The 19,270-nt window shown below is 43.4% G+C and overlaps 1 protein-coding gene across 2 annotated transcripts in view; it reads left to right on the plus strand.

Moving 5' to 3' along the window:
- Nucleotides 1–973: 973 nt before the first annotated feature.
- Nucleotides 974–19,270, plus strand: part of ADGRG2 (adhesion G protein-coupled receptor G2) — a 203,901-nt gene continuing 185,604 nt past the window's right edge. For both annotated transcript variants that reach the window (XM_056558757.1, XM_056558758.1), the window contains exon 1: nt 974–1,248. The gene's annotated coding sequence lies outside the window, so the exon portion shown is untranslated. The remainder of the gene's footprint in view (nt 1,249–19,270) is intronic.

A 19,270-nucleotide genomic window follows, 5' to 3' on the forward strand; every position in this document is an offset into this window, starting at 1 on the left:
TTTTCCTATTTTACCCCCAAAAAGCGTAAAAAATTTATTTAATAGACATATTTGGTATCGCCGCATGCGTAAATGTCTGAACTATTAAAATAAAATGTTAATGATCCCGTACGGTGAACGGCGTGAACGTAAAAAAAAAAGTCTAAAATTGCTACTTTTTTTTAATACATTTTATTTAAAAAAATTATAAAAAAATGTATTAAAAGTTTTTTATATGCAAATGTGGTATCAAAAAAAAGTACAGATCATGGCCCAAAAAATGAGCCCTCATACCGCCGCTTATACGGACAAATACAAAAGTTATAGGTCATCAAAATAAAGGGATTATAAACGTACTAATTTGGTTAAAAAGTTTGTGATTTTTTTTAAGCACAACAATAATATAAAAGTATGTAATAATGGGTATCATTTTAATCGTATTGACCCACAGAATAAAGAACACACGTCATTTTTACCGTAAATTGTACGGCGTGAAAACGAAACCTTCCAAAATTAGCAAAATTGCGTTTTTCTTTTTAATTTCCCCACAAAAATAGTGTTTTTTGGTTGCGCCATACAGTGATGTCATTACAAAGGACAACTGGTCGCGCAAAAAACAAGCCCTCATACTAGTCTGTGGATGAAAATATAAAAGAGTTATGATTTTTAGAAGGCGAGGAGGAAAAAATGAAAACGTAAAAATTAAATGGGCTGAGTCCTTAAGGGGTTAAAGAAGTATATTAGAAAAACTATTGTTTTGCTGAGAAGTACAACATATAAAAAGTATTAATATCTTACAGTGCCCAGCTAAAGGGTTAAAATACATTTTTCCTGTGAGGCAACCAGTAGAAAGAAAAATACATATCCAGTGAATAAGAAACTTGTGAATAACAAAGCAAGCTGAGTATGGCGTGCAGGTGACCGGGAAAGCAGGGTGCCCCCTACTGTACCAGCTCGGCGGTGTCACCCTGTGGCAGCTGTGAGAGAATATGAGTGAAGTGGATGAGGCAGCAGTGATAGACACACCCTACCCCTCCTCTAAGTGCTGGAGTGTGAGTGGTGTACGGGCATGTACTGCTCAGGCACTCACAGAGTCACGCAGGGACAGAAGCAGCAGTACCGGGATGTCACCTCACAGCTGCCCCAGGACTCACACAGCTGCGAGCCGCGGAGCAAAGTAGTCAGTGACTGGACCCTGAGGTGACTGCACTGGACATAACCTGGAGGAATGGTCTGACCTGCGCGGACCAGGGACTTCTACACAGGCAGGTCAGTGCGGCAGGACTACAAGTGTCAGCGCGGGCTGTGTGACATGTCCTTAGAGGTGCACATGGAGCAGAGCTGAGTTTGTCATTGGTTTGTGGTAGAAGGGTGCAGTATATGTTGGTTTGTGGTAGAAGGGTGCAGTATATGTGTATATACTGTGTACGAGGGGTTTACATTTACATAGACGTCTTCAGTGAAGCTGAGCTCATAGGAACACATGGGGGGAAACAGTGACACATCAAGGCTGTGCCTATCTCCTATGCCAAGGGACTTTAGGAGGATGCAGGTGGGGAGGAAAATGGGCAAAACATGTGGCACAGTTATCATGGGAAGGCTGGAGACTTTTATAATAAACATTATTGTTATAGTGTGTGATGGTGGCAGAGAAATGATCATCTAAACCAGTGGTCTCCAATCTGCGGACCTCCAGATGTTGCAAAACTACAATTCCCAGCATGCCCGGACAGCCAACGGCTGTCCGGGCATGCTGGGAGTTGTAGTTTTGCAACATCTGGAGGGCCGCAGGTTGAAGACCACTGATCTAAACTGTGTCCCTCAAATTGTTGCAAAACCACAACTCCCAGCATGCCCAAACAGCCAGGTCTGGGCATGCTGGGAGTTGTGGTTTTGCAAGAGCTGGAGGACCACAATTTGGAGACCACTGATCTAGAAGTCCTACATTATATTTATAGTATGTGGTGGTAGCAGAGAACCAACGATTATCTGGGCTGTCCGGGAATGCTGGGAGTCTTAGTTTTGCAACATCTGGAGGGCCGCAGGTTGAAGACCACCGATCTAAACTGTGTCCCTCAAATTGTTGCAAAACCACAACTCCCAGCATGCCCAAACAGCCAGGTCTGGGCATGCTGGGAGTTGTGGTTTTGCAAGAGCTGGAGGACCACAATTTGGAGACCACTGATCTAGAAGTCCTACATTATATTTATAGTATGTGGTGGTAGCAGAGGACCAACGATTATCTGGGCTGTCCGGGCATGCTGGGAGTTGTAGTTTTGCCACATCTGGAGGGCCGCAGGTTGAAGACCACCGATCTAAACTGTGTCCCTCAAATTGTTGCAAAACCACAACTCCCAGCATGCCCAAACAGCCAGGTCTGGGCATGCTGGGAGTTGTGGTTTTGCAAGAGCTGGAGGACCACAATTTGGAGACCACTGATCTAGAAGTCCTACATTATTGTTATAGTGTGTGGTGGTAGCAGAAAAATGATCATCTGAACTGTGGTCCTCCAACTGTTGCTGTCGGCTGTCCGAGAATCATGGGAGTTGTGGTTTTGCAAGAGCTGGAGGACCACAGTTTAGAGACCACTGAACTAAAGGGACTCATAAAAACTCAGAAAAGGTGTTTTGTTTCATTAGACAAAAATGCTGAACGTTTTCCAAATTGTAAGCTCTACATATGGGGCATGAATGCGATGGTAGCATGGTAGGCAGATGCTTTATTAATGACTTCATATCTGTGTCCCTATATATATATATATATATATATATATATATATATATATATATAAAATATATATACAGGCTTATCTACCATAACATTAATACCACTGACAGGTGAAATGAGCAACATTGATTTTCTCATGACAGTGACACCAGTCGAGTGATGGAATAGATTAGGCAGCATGGGAACAGTCTTCTTGAGGTTGATAATGTTGGAAACACAAAAACGTGGTCAAATGTAAGTGATGACTACTGGGTCAGAGCATCCCCAAAATGGCAGGTCTTGTCTTTATCGGCTTAAAACTGCAGTCACGAGTTACAAGCCGGTGAAGTGTGTGGCAGCGGGCTCCACTCCCTGGCTGGCAGGCAGATACAAACTTTTCACCGAAAAAAAAAAAAAAAAAAAATTGGAATTAATTGACAGCCAGGGAGAGGCACGTGCTGCTTCGCATTTCATCCGGCTGTAACTTAAGATCGCAGCGGGTCTCAGAGTGGGACCGGGTGTGATCTCAATTTTTGACTAGTGATGTCGCGAACATAAAATTTTCGGTTCGCGAACCGCGAACGCGAACTTCCGCAAAAGTTCGCGAACCGGCAAACCGGGTGAACCGCCATTGACTTCAATGGGCAGGCAAATTTTTAAACCCACAGGGACTCTTTCTGGCCACAATAGTGATTTCAAAGTTGTTTCAAGGGGACTAACACCTGGACTGTGGCGTGCCGGAGGGGGATCCATGGCAAAACTCCCATGGAAAATTACATAGTTGATGCAGAGTCTGGTTTTAATCCATAAAGGGCATAAATCACCTATTATTCCTAAATGGTTTGGAATAACGTGCTTTAGCCCCCTTTAGGCAGCACATAGTTAGATCCCCCCTTTAGGCAGCACATAGATTCCCCCATGTTAGGCAGCACATAGTTAGAGCTCCCCTTTAGGCAGCACATAAGATTCCCCCATATTAGGCAGCACATAGTTAGAGCCCCCCTTGAGCACTAGTGTGACAATGAGCAAAAAAGCTTGCAAGTGGAGTTCCCCTTTTAAGCAGTGATCCCCAACCAGGGTGCCTCCAGCTGTTGCAAAACACACGGACTGATATATTTCAGCCCTTTGAATACTGTTGTAGTTAGTTGTTTGAAGGAACTTAAGTTTTACACTGGAGTACCCCTTTTAACCAGCGGTTCCCTCCCAACCAGGGTGCCTCCAGCTGTTGCAAGACACACAGACTTATATTTGAGCCCTAAAAAGGGCTTTTTTGGGTGCTGTCCTTTAAGCAGATGTTGGACTAGTGCTTTAGAAGTAAACTGGACCCTGAATACACCACCTAGCAGCAACCTAGCTATCGCTTTCCCTAAACAGCAGGAGCAGCTTCTCTAACCCTCCACTTCCTAAGCCTGCAGCATGCCGAATGAGGGTAAAATGGCGTCCGTGCAAGAGGTAGGAGGGTCTGGAAGGGAGGGACTGCTGCTGATTGGCTGTAATGTGTCTGCTGACTCTGACTCACAGGGTCAAAGTTTACCGCAATGTTAAAGTATAGGGGGCGAATCGAACTTCAAATATGTTCGCCCGGCGATGCGAACGCGAACATGCTAAATTCGCCGGGAACTGTTCGCCGGCGAACAATTCGCGACATCTTTATTTTTGACGTGTCTGAGCACATGAATAAAAGCAGCCTCACAGCACTTCAACCATATGAGGTCCTGCACCTTCACTGACTGATGGTCTGCCCCAGCAGGATTAAAGGGGTAGTCAGGTGGAAAACATTTTTTTTCAAATCAACTGGTGCCAGAACATTGAACAGATTTGTAAGTTACTTCTATTAGAAAATCTTAACCCTTCCAGTACTTATCAGCTGCTTATACTACATATTTGTACAAGTATCTCTTTATAGTGGAATAGTGTACCACAACTCCAGTGTCTGCCAGATCTTTCTGGAGGGATTGTGCAGTCAAACGTGGGTTTTGAATTGTTTTTCTCACAATCCTGCGAGCTGTTCTGTCTGATATTTTTCTTGGTCTTCCAGATCTTGCTTTAAAGTGGTATTCCTGGCAAAAACATCTTATCCCTTATCGAAAGGATAGGGGATAAGATGTCTGATCGCGGGGGGCCCGCCGCTGGGACCCCCCACGATCTCCCTGCAGCAGCCCGTATTCTATGCGTAGCTGCGTCTTAAGTTTTGGAAACCGCCGGGCTTCCGAGACAGGGACGTGACGTCACGCCACGCCCCCTCCATTCATTTCTATGGGAGGGGGCGTAATGGCAGCATAGAATGCGGGCTGCTGCAGGGAGATCGCAGGGGGTCCCAGCGGCGCCCCCCCCCCCCCCCCCACGATCAGACATCTTATCCCCTATTCTTTCGATAGGGGATAAGATGTTTTTGCCCAGAATACCCCTTTAACTTCCACTGTTCCTGATGACTGCCATTTCTTAATTGCATTTCGAACAGAGGATATTGACATCTGAAAACGTTTTGCTATCTTCTTATAGGCTTCTCCAGCTTTGTGAGCATCAACTATTTTCAGTTTCAGATTTCTAGACAACTGCTTAGAACAGTGTTTCTTAACCCAGTCCTCAAGGCACACCAACATTCCGGATTTTTTCAGTTACTCCATTGGAATAGAACAGGGAAAAATTAAAATCCTGGACTGTTGGTGTGCCTTGAGGACTGGGTTGGGAAACACTGGCTTAGAAGAACCCATGGTGCTGATTTTTCCATCTTTCCTTGGCTTCTTTATGCACATTAATACAAATTTTTACCTGGGGTGCCCAAACTTTTAATCCCCACTATAACTGGCTATAACGGGTGATAACGGCTAATCACAAAATCCTATAGTCTTGAATGGGATTTTGTAACGGCCGTTTAAAGGCCGTTTTTAAGGGTTTTCTTGACGGGACATTGAAAAAGGTCTTTAACCCCTTAACGACCAAGGACGTATATTTATTTCCTTGGCCGGCTCCCACAATATAACGTGGGGTCACGCGGTGACCCCGCGTCATATCGGGTCGGTCCCGGCATGTATCTGAAGCTGGGACCCGGGGCTAATAGCACGCGGTAGCGATTGTGGTGCCGCGCGCTATTAACCCTTTAGATGCGGCGTTCAAAGTCGAACGCCGTGTCTAAAACGAAAGTGAAAGCTGCCCGGCTGCTCAGTGGGGCTGATCGGGACCACCGCAGTGAAAATGCGGTGTCCCGATCAGCTGGGACACGAGCGGAGGTCCTCTTACCTTCCTCCGGCGTGTCCCTTGGGCGATTGATTGCTCCACGCTTGAGATGCAGGCTTGAGCAATCGACCGTCGATAACGCTGATCAATGCAAAGCTATGGCTTTGCAGGGATCAAGTTAAGAGATCAGTGTGTGCAGTGCTATAGCCCCCTATGGGAGCTATAACACTGCAAAAAAAAAGTGTAAAAAAAAAGTTCATAAATGCCATTTAACCCTTTCCCTAATAAAAGTTTGAATCACCCCCCTTTTCCCATATAAAAAAAACCATGTAAATAAAAATAAATATAAACATATGTGGTATTGCCGCATGCGTAAATGTCCGAACTATAAAAATATATAATTAATTAAACCACACGGTCAATTGCGTATGGGCAAAAAAATTCCAAAGTCCAAAATAACGCATTTTTGGTCACTTTTTATATCATGAAAAAATGAATGAAAAGCGATCAAAAAGTCTGATCAATACAAAAAAGGTAAAAATTTAAGATCACGGCGCAAAAAATGAGCCCTCATACTGCCCCATAAGCGGTAAAATAAAAAAGTAATAGGGGTCAGAAGATGACAATGTAAAACATATAAATTTTTCTGCATGTAGTTATAATTTTTTACAGAAGTACGACAAAACCAAGCCTATATAAGTAGGGTATCATTTTAAAGGGGTTCTCCGGTGCTTAAACATCTTATCCCCTATCCAAAGGATAGGGGATAAGATGCCTGATCGAGGGAGTCCCGCCACTGGGGACCCCCGTGATCTTGCACGCGGCACCCTGTTTGTAATCAGTCCCCGGAGCGTGTTCGCTGCGGATCTGATTACTGTCGATCACGGGGCCGGCAGCGCCTCCGCCCCCGTGTGACCTCACACTCTGCCCCTCAATGCAAGTCTATGGGAGGGGGCGTGACAGCTATCACGCCCCCTCCCGTAGGCTTGCATTGAGGGGCGGAGCGTGACGTCACATGGGGGCGGAGGCGTGACATCACACGCCGTCGACCCTGTGGTCGCCGGTAATCAGACCCCGAGTGAACACGCTCAGGGGACTGATTACAAACGGGGTGCCGCGTGCAAAATCACGGGGGTCCCAAGCGGCGGGACTCCCGCGATCAGGCATCTTATCCCCTATCCTTTGGATAGGGGATAAGATGTCTAAGCACCGGAGTACCCCTTTAATCGCATGGACCTACGGAATAAAGATAAGGTGTCATTTTTACTGAAAAATTTACTGCGTGGAAACGGAAGCCCCCAAAAGTTGCAAAATGACGTTTTTTCTTCCATTTCGTCGCACAATGATTTTTTTTCCCGTTTCGCCGTAGATATTTGGGTAAAATGACTGATGTCACTGCAAAGTAGCATTGGTGGCGCAAAAAATAAGCCATCATGGATTTTTAGGTGCACAATTGAAAGGGTTATTATTTTTAAAAGGTGAGGAGAAAAAACGAAAGTGCAAAAACGGAAAAACCCGTGGTCCTTAAGGGGTTAAAATGGAGCAACATTTAGTGCGAAAGGAGCCTTACCTGGGGAACATATGATGCCAGGATGTACTATGGGTAGAAGAGTGATATGCTGGACAATGTTCTGTTTGTAAACCTTGGGTCCTGGCATTCATGAGAAGGCATATCAATAAGTAAGCTTCTTATCACTTAGCTTTGACCCTAGACACATAGGTGATTCAATCGAACTGAAATATAATGAGTGAGTTATTAAAATCTCAGCGTCCACAATAAAAAAACAGTAATTTGTTATTTATAGAAATCTGTTCTACAACATAAAAAATGTATAAGACACAAGTTGGATTCATGGCTATATTCACACGGTAGAATATCCGTAAGGCTGTAAAAAGTGAGGCAGAGCCTTTCGTATAAAAGCCACTGCAAACAAAAGTGGAACGGACTGATTTGTTATTATGGATAACTGGTCTATTACCTTTCTGTATAATGCTGGTTTCACACAAGCATATTGCATGTGCATTTTTATGTGTCCATACTATGGATGCCTATCCCACCCTGACCGCATTTCTCATTACACAAACTGACCACAATACAGATAAAAAAATGTGCATATAATATGCTTCTGTGAAAACAGCCTAAGGGTTCATTCACACAAATAATCTGATGCAGAAAATCTGTAGCAGATTTCCTGCAGACCCATTGAAGTCAATAGGTAGCAACATAATCCCTTGCGGATTGTCCACTGCAGAATTCTGTAGCAGAACCCCGACAGCAGATTATGCATGTGTGAACATATTCCGGCCGGAGATTCTGAGTGTGCCCAGCGCCAACTGATTTCAGATAGACAGCAATGTCTGAGCGGAATTTCAAAATTCCCTTGTGTGAACCTAAGGGTACCTAAGGGTACTCTTAGACTGGGTTCATATTATGGAATTTCCAAATAAAATACTGCTTGGAAATTCTGCTTGGAAATTTTGGTGTAGCAGAATCCCTTTGCTGTCAGTGGGATTCCACTTCACAGTCCACCCTATGGAATTTGGCGACCGAACTCCACTGCCAAAAGAATAATCTCAGTCATTCTTTAGGCTGAAAGGGGTACTCCGCTGCTCAGTGTTTGGAGCAAACTGTACTGAATGCTGGAGCCGGGATCTCATGATGTCATTGCCCCGCCCCCTCAATGCAAGTCTATGGGAGGGGGTGTGACAGCCGTGAACATGATCAGCGTCCAGAATTTTAATTTCTGTGGCAGAATTTTCCACCACAGAAATTCAGCAGTGTTTATGATGCAGCAGAATCCCATCCCACTCTGAAATTTTCTAGTGTGAATTAGTGCTGGGCGGTATACCGGTATGAACCGGATACCGTTTTTTTTTTCTCCCACGGTATGGATTTTTGCCCATACCGCTATACCGGTCGGGCCCCTCCCCCACCCTCCGAGTCAATAAAAAAAATTAAACTTACCCGTAATGGGGGTGGTCCGGGCCATCCATCCTTCCTGTAGTGTCCGGCAGCATTCCGGGTGGAGGGTGAACCGGTCCGGGCTGTCCTTCTTCTCCGGGGGTCCTCTTCTCCACTCCGGGCAGGCTCCGGCCTAGTACGCTGCATAGACGCCGCTACGCCGTGACGTCAGGTGCGTCGCCGCGCACGGACGTCACTGCGCAGCGGCGTCTATGCAGCGTTACTAGGCCGGAGCCTGCCCGGAGTGGAGAAGATGACCCCCGGAGAAGAAGGACAGCCCGGACCGGTTCACCCTCCACCCGGAATGCTGCCGGACACTACAGGAAGGATGGATGGCCCGGACCACCCTCCCCAGACGGTCCCTGCAGCAACTGGGAAGGTGAGTCAGGGTTCTGGGATGGACAGGGGTCTGTATAATATACTATACCTACAGTAGGCCCTCCAGCTGTTGAGGCCCTCCAGCTGTTGCAAAACTACAACTCCCAGCATGCTGGGAGTAGTAGTTTTGCAACAGCTGGAGGCACCCCTAGTTGGGAAACACTGACCTATACTATACACTACTATATAGTCCAACATGCTGGGAGTTGTAGTTTTGCAACAGCTGGAGGCTGTAGGGTTGTTTGTTACATCTATTTAAAAGGGTACTCCACTGCCCCAGTGTTCAGATCGTTTAGTTCCAAAAGCCCATTTAGTTCCGCTACGCCACCTCAATGCAAGTCTCAATGTAAAAAAAAAAATACTGTGAAATACCGTGATACTTTAGAAAAATACCGTGATACTCATTTTTGGTCATATCGCCCAGCACTAGTGTGAATGTACTCTTACATATAATTAATTTTGGGCTGGCCATTGTTTCATGCAGTAAATCTAGATGCCACCCGGCAACTATTGGGATTGCAAAAGTTAGCCATGGATACTGACGCTGCATAAAAGGGCACACTAAGGAGGGCCAAAAGTTGGGGGACATTGCCACAATGTTCACAACATCCACCTAATGTATTATTCGTAAGGCACACCTAGTTTAATCCAATATACTTTTAGTAAGATTATTAGTTTTTGCGTATCTTTTCCTGTGATCTTTTTGAATAATCTCCAATAATTATGATGTATCAGCTGAGTGATCACAGACAATCTTCTTTCTTTATTGCCTTTAAGATCAGGGCATGGATAAGATTTTTATCTTAGGAGCACTTGTTGGGTCTTTAGCTCACCTTCTGTCTAAGGCTTTGTTCACACCTATAGGTTTTTAATTTCAATGAATGACTAAATAGCCAGGAATTGATTGGAAAACAGAAGTATCAGTCTTTTCTTTCTTTTCTAAGTGTCCTCCATGTTGGATCTGTTACCTGCTTTGTATTCAATGTTTGCAATTGAAAACCTAAATGTGTGAACACAGTTTTAAATGGGCGCTGTCAGATACAAAAACTTTTGAAATGTTGTAAAGCATGTAAAACCAATAGGTTTTACAATTGCTTCCATTAGAAAATTTTCAGTATTTCATACTGAAAAAGCCAGTCAAACAGCTGCCACCCCCCCTGCCTGCTTGGACACATACTAGTCCTGCTGTGTCCCTGCATCATCACCTATGTCATGGACACACTTCCTTGATTGACAGCTGTGAAAACAGGGCTCACAGCTGGAGGAAAAATCCTCCCACTGTCAGCTTGTGTCCCGCTACGGTCAGTGAGGACAAGCTGGGAGGTGTAGTTTTGCTAATGGGGGTGCGTCTATTTAGAATTCTCTTCTCTTTTGCATAGTGTATCTCTAAAGGATCTGTCTTGTCCTGCATTGCACAGGCAACCCATTGCTTTAAATGGCTCTGCAGAGAACCTAAAGGGGTATTCCAGCATTTGGAAAAATCTACCCCTGGTTCCCAGCTGGTCCCCTGCAGCTCCCCTTTGTCAGGTCCCCTGATCTAATGTAGTCTTCCTGCTTCCAAGACGAGAGTAAGGTGCAGGACCTGCGGGCTCAGCCAACACTGGCCTAGATGGAAGCCCGCTAGCTTAGTGAGCTTCCATCTTGGAAGCAGAAATACAACAGGAAATTGGGGGACCGGAAGGAACCAAACAGGGGCTGTGCGGGACCAGAGTGGATAAGTATAGCTTTTTATCTATGTTTATTTATTTTTATGTTCAAATGCTGGAATTCCCCTTTAACCACAGATTAGAGCCAAATGATACATTCATATTTACTTTTATAACGGTAGTGTTTCTGATATGAGATAGCAATTGAGATTATATTCAGCAAAAAGTGGATTTTAAGCACGTCTATTAAACATGTGACTCACCTAAAAGGTATTTCCATGTTCTCCATCAAAAATAATTCTACATAGCCATGAATCACACAAGGTTTCTGTGGTCGCCACCCAACATGCTATTCTCATATGTCTACTACCTGATGCATAGCTTTATAATTGTTTCATTTTGGCCTTTTAAAGGAAACCAGAAACCTGCTTTTTATGATTGAGAGCGAACTGTGGGGTTTCCATGGAAATACACACATAATAGGCCTCAGGCGTTTCGGTGATGGTACACTTCAACTTCTGCAGGGAAATCTTTTCTAGACTTATAATATCTTTTATTCATGTCTCATAATTGTTGCCAACTGTTCCAGATTTTCCATCTAGTTTTTAGCTTATGAAATCTGTACCTGCTCTGATAACACAGGCTCAGCCAGTTAAAGTCATGTCATTGGTATAAATATGTAAGACTCTGTTCACACTACTCCTTTGGTGTGAACAGAGCAGTGTCATTTGTATGCTGAACAAATAGGACTTAAAGCCAAAAACAGATACTGCATTTTTGTAAACAAAAACAAAAAAAAAACACACTATACTTGCAACTTCCTTTTTTTTTGGGGGGGGGGGGGGGGGGGCTAAAAGTGCTGCGGCTTGATGTTAGCTGGGAGTCAATAGGAAAATATGGAACACTAAACCCACTTGCCATTTTTTTCACCCATTAGGGTGGGTTCTCACTACGGAATTTCCGACCAGAATTCCGCTTCTGAGTTTTGGTCGAAAAATTCAGCTGCCTGAAGGTAAAATGAAGATGACTGGGTTTTCCATTAACCCATTCACACTGCAGAATTTTCTTGGTGGAAGTTCTGTCAGAAAATTCCAATCCAAACTTGAGCTTGAACTTGAACTCATAGGCCCAGATTTATCAAACTGTGTGAGAGAAAAAGTGAAGTGATTTTCGCAGAGCAACCAATCACAGCTCAGCTTTCACTTTACCAGAGCTCGTTAGCTGAGCTGTGATTGGTTGCTGTGGAAAAATCTCTCCACTTTTTCTCTCACACAGTTTGATAAATCTGGGCCATTGTACTGGCGGAATTTGGATCGCAGACATTGATGTCTATTGGGACGGCAATTTCCCCGCGGTCCTAGCGCCTTATTGTGCAACTGCATGGCAAAAAGTGCGTCTCTTTACTTCTGTAAACTCCTTTTATAGGGTCAAAATGTATGAGTAGGTATTTGCACAGTATAATATGGATTTATCTCAAGAATAAAAAAGTTACATTTCTCAGATGGAAATTAATAACATCAAATTATGTTCGTGTGTAATATGGCTCGAGTGGTATTGTGGCTGTGATCCAGAGTTTTTCATATTATTACTGTCAACCTTTTGTATGCAAAGGGACTGACATAATGTTACATGAAAATGACAAATCTAAAGCTGACTATACGTGTTACAGCTTTCTGTCCCAATACCTCCATACACATTAATGTTTGGCTTGGTCGAGTGTCCATGTGTTCAGAGAGTAGGTAACCCTCTTGAGGAAGCTTATCTCCCAAAGAACAAAAGGATTGAGAAGTTAAGGAAAGTCGGGAGGCAGCCCATAGACATTCATGGAGTACTCTAGGGAACTAAAACATATTCTCTAGCCAGAGGATATTTTTTGATTGGAAGTTGTCTGATTGCTGGGGCTCCCTGTGATCCCTTATATCGGGGACAGCTACTCACTCATCCTCAGCGCATTCTGGCCCCCTCCCTCAGAGACAGGCTAGATGATTGACCAGGACCACAGAAACTTGTAATGTGTATGGGACAATAAGTGACAGGTTGTGGAGCTATTTGTACTGATTTTTTTCCACCATTTTATGATTATTTCAATACATTCTTTTTTCTGGTCACTAAAAGCAGGCAAAGATAATGGTGAGGAAGTAAAACACAAAATATATAACAAAGTAGTATTACTTTATCATACTGTGGTTAACCCTTGTTTACATTAGACGGAATGCCATGCTAACCATAATAACACGTAGCTCTCCAAATAAAATATCCCCAGGAGTTTTAGTTTCGCATGGGCTAGAGAAAGATGTTAAGAACTATTGTGTCTGATCTAAAGGACTTTTTTCATGTATTTCTTTGAACCTTTAGCATATTATCATTATAAGGCTGCATTCACAATACGTTTTCAGCCTACGCGCAGCTTCTCATTCACTTTAATGAGACAACCGGAGTCAGTTACTCCGGTCAGCTCATTTTTTCCCCTTATCCGGTTTTGTGACCGGACCTAAAACCATCACGAAACCGGAGACGGGGCAAATAATTTGACTCCGGTTGTCTAATTAAGTGGAATGAGAAGCTGCGCGAAACAAGTGAATGAGAAGCTGCGCGGACAAGGCAGTGGTAGGCTGCAAACGTAGTGTGAATGCAGCCTTCCAAAGTAGCCATTTAAGGACATCTGCAGCGGAAGTGACTTATACCCTATCCACAGGATAGGGGATAAGTGTTTGATCGCGGGGGGGGGGGGGGTCGTGCAGGAGGTGTGCCGGCCACAGCATAACGCAACAGCCGACACGCCTCCTCCATGTAACTCTATGGGAGAGGCGGGAAGGCAGTGTTCTTGCCTCCCCGCCTCTTCCATAGAACTGTAGGGGGACGGGACAGGGAGGGGGCATAACCCACTGAGCGCTAATGCCAGGCCCCGTTTAGGAGATCAAACACTTTTCCCCTAGGGGATGTGTTTTCTGCTGCAGTTGTCCTTTAATCTCTTTGATCAGTTTAAAAAAACATTTAAGGCTGGGTTCACATATATCCGGCATAGGTCAACTCAGTCTAGATCTGGACACAGCTGATGCCATAACTGATGACAACATGCATCAGTTGTCATCAGTTGTATGGCATCCAGTATTTATTGTTTCTGGACACCAAGCTCCGTTCCCCTGTGCGGTGCCGCCTGGCAAGTCCAACCACCCAGTGTCAAAAACTGAGACACTGGATGATTGTGAACTGTCCCATTCTAATGCATGGGATCAGCTCTAGCATCAGTTTCCCTCCGGTGCACGCTGGAGGGAAACTATGCCGGACGCCTGATATATGTGAACACAGCCTAACATGTTGCAGGGACATGTCAAAAGTTTTGATCAGACAGGGTCCGAGTGTTTAGATCTCTATCGATCTGAAGAAATAGAAGAGAGAAGTGTGCGGTTATGTGATTTATTCTCCAGCTCCCTGCAATCTCATTATCGCTGCATGAGTCAAGCTCCAGTATAAGTCTATGGGTCTCATCTTGTGCAGCGAGACGGAGATCACAGGGACCTGGGGTGTAAAGTGTGCGTTTCTCCTGTTTATATCTAGAGAACGCTGGGAGACTGGACACTCTGGCATGTCAATGCAACATGTCAAAGTTTTTTTTTCTAATAACAGGGGCACTTTAGAAAAACTTTTCAGTTACTTTTCTAGCAAATATTTCATCTGGTATTCTTGTTAATGTGCAACGATCAGATAAGATACTGTTCGTTCCAAACATATCCTATTTTCAGACTGAACCTGTTATATGAACTATGAAGCCGCTCTCATGAATCTGCTCTCATGGAGCCGCAGCTTGGAGACTCTGGGTTATGCCATATTGGCTGGATTTACATATTGGCTGTCTTTATCCTCACATTGGAGTGAAAGTGGATTTTAAGATGAGTCAGTGCAGAATAATTGGTAACAGTGAAGCTTATTTCCATTCCTGAATAGGAAACAATTTTCTTTTTCTTCAGAATAATTGATATTTTTCCCCTTTATTAAAGGGGTATTCTGACTTTAATGATCCTTTCCTCTATCCGCAGGATAAGGGATAAGTTATAGAAAGTCCAGCTCAGCTACTAGTTCCTGTGCTCGGGTCTCCACCCAGACTCCACGTGTCCAACAATAAAAGAAGATGATCCAGTGCTTAGGAAAACCAGCAGCTTTATTTTCAAATCCTCTTTAAAATAGCATGGAGCTGTTACACTTCACATCATCTGAGGGATCTTGACGCGTTTCGAGCGCATGCGCTCGAAACGCGTCAAGATCCCTCAGATGATGTGAAGTGTAACAGCTCCATGCTATTTTAAAGGACAACTGCAGCGCAATATACACTTATCCCCTATCTACAAGATAGGGGATAAGTATTTGATCGCTGGGGGGTGAGCGCTAAGGCGTGTAGCGTCGACCTAGAGGTCGACGGTGACGCCCCGTCTCCTCCCTGTCCCAATACAGTTCTATTGGGGGAGGCGGGGAGGCACGAACGCTGCCTCCCCGCCTCTCCCATAGAGATGTATGGACGAGGCGTGCTGGCAGCAACGTCATGCTGCGGCTGGCACGCCACCTGCGGTCGAACCTGCGGTCGAACCCCCCGCGATCAAACACTTATCCCCTATCCTGTGGATAGGGGATAAGTGTTAATCAAATCCTTTAAAGAGGATTTGAAAATAAAGCTGCTGGTTTTCCTAAGTGCTGGATAATTTCTTCTTCTTTTATAAGTTTGAGATTGCAAGGGGTTGCCAATGGCTGTACTCTGTAGGCTTCACAGACTATGCATGGAGTTACAGCACACGTGTGACCCCATGCTCCAATGGGGATTTAGGCACAAACAACCTCCTAGAATTTATTCCTGATATGACCTGTGGTGCACTATAATAACACTATCACTTAGGATGTAATTGAAAGTTGTCCTGCAAATATTGTATAGAATAACATATCCTTTTCACTGTGAGCTCCAGACAGGCAGATGAGACAGCTGAGAACATTCTCTCAGTTTCCATGTCTGCCATTCACTATAATAAAACCGTATCCCTGAATATACTCTAAATATATATGGTGAGAAATTCCTTTTAACTAATCAAAAATCTAAAATAACTACTTTATTGCTGAGCTCTTACACTGGGGCTGCAAGGAACAAGCTGGAGCTGAATAGTTAAAGGAGTACTCTGGAGAAATGAAGCCTATCCAATATCCACAGCATAGGGCATAGGTTTCTGATTGTGGGGGTCTGACCGCTGGGACTCTCCATGATTTTCTGGGCTTCAGTAACAGTTTGCTTAACATATCACCGGCTGAGCCAATGATTTGCTGAGCGAGTCGTAACTGAAGCCCGTCTCTGAGGATGGGGGCCAGAACGCGCTGAGGATGAGTGGGTAGCCGGTTATCGGACCACCTGTGATCAAAAACGTAGTATCCCCTATCCTGTGGATAGAGAATATGTTTTATTGCCCTAGAGTACCCCTTTAACATTTAACTTATATTATTTGCTTACTAAATATTTTATTATTATTAATCATTTTATTATTAATAATTACTTAATTTCTTCATGAAAGATCTGACTGCTATAAGTGTGCGTTTACATGTACAGGTTTTTATTCAATTATTCAATACAGAGTTTGGAATGGATTATAAATAAAGAGCATGTATAAAGCAAAGATGATGGCTATGTTCACACAGCAAAACCAGACTCCATAATAGATGGCCTATTTCGGTCTTTGCTATGGGGCCCTCTTTCTCCTATGTACACCACTGGCTGCGTCCTTACGGGGTTAATCTGTGTACACAGATATGCAGAATACGTTAATTACAGTGGATATGACGAATTAGCTACAAAATACGTCTTAATGTTGTACAATACTACTGAATCATAGCATGTTCCTTTTTGGAAGGACAGGACAAGGATTTCCTGATATTTTCTTAGAACAAACCTAATAGTTCCCCTAGATTAGTAATGTCCCGTGAACTATACAGAGGCAAACCTCTGAATGACCTGTCACTTGACATGTTGTTCTCAGCACTACATCCTTCTCAGTTAAGACAATAAATACCTAGAAATTTAGCAGAACTCTAATTCAGAGGTTGATAAGATACAAGCATTTATGTCATATCTGTTTGGCGGAGAATTGAAACTATTTTTCAAAAATGTTGCCATAAACGTGAACGCTAAATGCATGTTCATTTCAGGAAAGCAAAGAATAAGCCGCTGACACCTCTGATAGTGGTTTACCTCCCATGGGAATGAAGGATCGGACATGTTGTTTTCCAGCATACTCAATCGCTTTTTCGCCTGGTAACTGCTATTGTCAAAAGGTCTTCATACACATAGTATTGTTTGTCAAATAAGTGAATGGGAATCTTAAAGGTGTACTCCACCCCTAGACGTCTTATCCCCTATTCAAAGGATAGGGGATAAGATGTTTGATCGTGCGATATCTCCTGCAGCACCCCTGTTTCTCAGCTGCAGAGAGTGAGGATCACTCTGTGGCTGATGACTGGCGATGCAGGGGACGGAGTATCGTGATGTCACGACTCATCCCCCTCATGACATCACACCCCGCCCCTCAATGAAAGTCTAAGGGAGGGGGCGTGATGGACGTCACGCCCCCTCCCATAGACTTTCATTGAACGGCGGAGCGTGACTTCACGATACTCCATCCCCTGCATCGCCCGTCATAAGCCACAGAGCGATCCTCGCTCTGTGCAGCTTAGAAACGGGGGTGCTGCAGGAGAGATCACGCAGCAGCAGGACCCCCGCGATCAGACATCTTATCCCCTATCCTTTGGATAGGGGATAAGATGTCTAGGGGCGGAGTACCCCTTTAAAACTAGAAGCCTTTTAGCTCCTGATAGTTTACTGAAGTCTTATAGTGCACTTAGGTTAGTGGAATAATGTTTTCAGAGCAAAGAATGAAGAATGTGACATTGTTTCCAAAGCTGTCATAAGGACATTACTGCATGACAAATAAAACATAGGTATAGGAAGGAGACATTTTGCAGCCAAAGTAGATATAGTATCAGATATTGTTATATACCATTAAAATGTAATATCCAATTGTATAATGAAATAGCCTTCCTACTTGCTGTGATGGCCTTCTTTCTCCTCACTCTCCTGTATCAAGGACCACTTTGCCTTTACATATAAGGCCATGCTCACACAATGTTTGTGACGAGTATATTCAGCCCAAAAAGAAATCATCTGATTTTCATGAAAAATGTCTGGGGAAAAAAATTGTTTTTTAGCCACTTTTGCTTAAACATTGTTTGTTTTTAAAGGGGTTATCCGACAAAAAAATGTTTCCCCTATCTACAGTAGTCATATACAATTACTCATTTCACATTTAGTATTTATATATTTTTGATGTAATAAGTAATGCTTTCACTAAAATAGAGCTTGTGCAAGTGTTTAACAAAAGAACTTGCCAATATTTTATGTAATATACAGCACAAACGATCAATGCAAACTGAGCTAGACATTAGTAGTAGAAGGAAAGAAGAATGAAACAACACCACCCTTGGCCACGAGTCCAATCACAACATGGTGAAACACATAAATGGACATCTATAGTTATAGAAAGTGACTCCTTGAGAAAATACTGCTTTAGGGTACGTTCCCACACGGCGTATTTGCTGCGTATTTGCTGCTGCATATTTTATTTTCCCTGTTGAAGTCAATGGGTAGGAAAATACGCAGCACCAAATACGCAGCAAATACGCAGCAAAATACGCCGTGTGGGAACGCACCCTTAAACTTTCGTAGGAGAGCAAGTACAGGCACATCCCAGCAACATGGGTAAGAACCCTCATCATGAATAGTATGTTTACTGAGCACCGTTAGTTTTAGTCTCCAGATTTGTATTTCTTTTTATTACTTATAGAGCATTTCTTCAATTGGAGCCTTTTAGGGCAATATTGTTTCCATGATGGGATGTGTGCAATAATATTAGAGCATTTTAGTGGTTTACGGTTCTATACATTTTAGCCCTATACTTACTTGACCCCCAGGATGTTATAAATTTGATGTAATATGATGTTATCTGCAGTTTTTGTTAGTATTTGCCTGGTGACACTCCAAATTTTTGTGTAGAGTTTTTCATAAATGAGAATGTACTTTTATTAGTATTTAATAAAAGCTCAGGGATGTGGAAATCAGAATAAAAACAAACATATTTGATATAGCTACGTACATAATTGTCTGAACTATTAAAATATTACATTATATATCCCCAACGGTAAATGAAGTCAAATGTAAAAAAAATAATATACCAAACCCCAGGATTGCAATTTTTTATAAAATCCCAGAAAAAAACGTAAAAAGCTATTAAAAAGTCAGATCAATACCAAAATGCTACCAATACAAACAACAGATTATGGTGCAACAAATGAGCCATCATACAGCCTGGTATACGTAAAAATTAAAAAGTTACAGGAG

The sequence above is a fragment of the Hyla sarda genome, chromosome 2 (genome assembly GCF_029499605.1).
Source record: "Hyla sarda isolate aHylSar1 chromosome 2, aHylSar1.hap1, whole genome shotgun sequence".
NCBI classification, from domain to species: domain Eukaryota; kingdom Metazoa; phylum Chordata; class Amphibia; order Anura; family Hylidae; genus Hyla; species Hyla sarda.